At 37.9% G+C, this 705-nt stretch overlaps 1 pseudogene; it reads left to right on the top strand.

The window, feature by feature from the left end:
* The first annotated feature begins 284 nt into the window (after nucleotides 1-284).
* Nucleotides 285-439, top strand: LOC145286679 (U2 spliceosomal RNA; annotated as a pseudogene).
* The last annotated feature ends 266 nt before the right edge of the window (nucleotides 440-705 follow it).

Below are 705 nucleotides of genomic sequence, written 5' to 3'. Positions count from 1 at the left end.
TTGTGCTTGGCCTTTTTGGTTAAGATCAAAGGTCTGTTGTTAATAGATGCTGTTCTTAGCCTTGTTCAAAGTGTAGTATCTGTTCCGGCAGATACTGCAAGCAAAGACCATATGTGGGGGTAACTCCACATATCAGACCTTGGTCAATGTAGGGGCAACCTTTCATACCAATTGTCACTATCCAGCTTCCCTACTCCCCGGGGAGTTGGTCCCCATTTCCCCTTCACTCATTACATTAAAAATCGGCCTTGTGCCTAATTTGCTCGGTGGGGGAGCAAATAAATACCCTTTTCTTGGCCTTTTGGCCAAGATCAAAGTGTAGTAGCTGTTCTTACTACATGCTGTAGTTATGTTTATAAATTTCTGATATAAAGTGGGGGATCACTTTTCTGTATTTATTTAATGTAAAATCATCACCCGCTTTACAATATGTCAGTCTCAAATCCATTCAAGTCATTCTCCAGATCATTCAAGTTGTTTTTGGAGGATTCCAGTTATTTTTTAAGCATTTAAGTCATTCTTAAGGTCATTCAATTCATCCTTAAGTTCATTAAAGTCATTCTAAGTCATTTACTTTTTATTTATTTAAGTCATTTCAGCCCATTTTTCAGCCATTTTAGTTTATCTTTAAGAATTTCATGTCAATCCTACATTCATGCATTCATTCATTACACGAGAGCACGCGACTAATGGCTATCGGCCTTG

The sequence above is a fragment of the Euprymna scolopes genome, chromosome 10 (assembly GCF_053919585.1).
Source record: "Euprymna scolopes isolate OS-2025 chromosome 10, ASM5391958v1, whole genome shotgun sequence".
Lineage (NCBI taxonomy): Eukaryota > Metazoa > Mollusca > Cephalopoda > Sepiida > Sepiolidae > Euprymna > Euprymna scolopes.
This window is presented reverse-complemented; position numbering and strand designations above follow the sequence as displayed.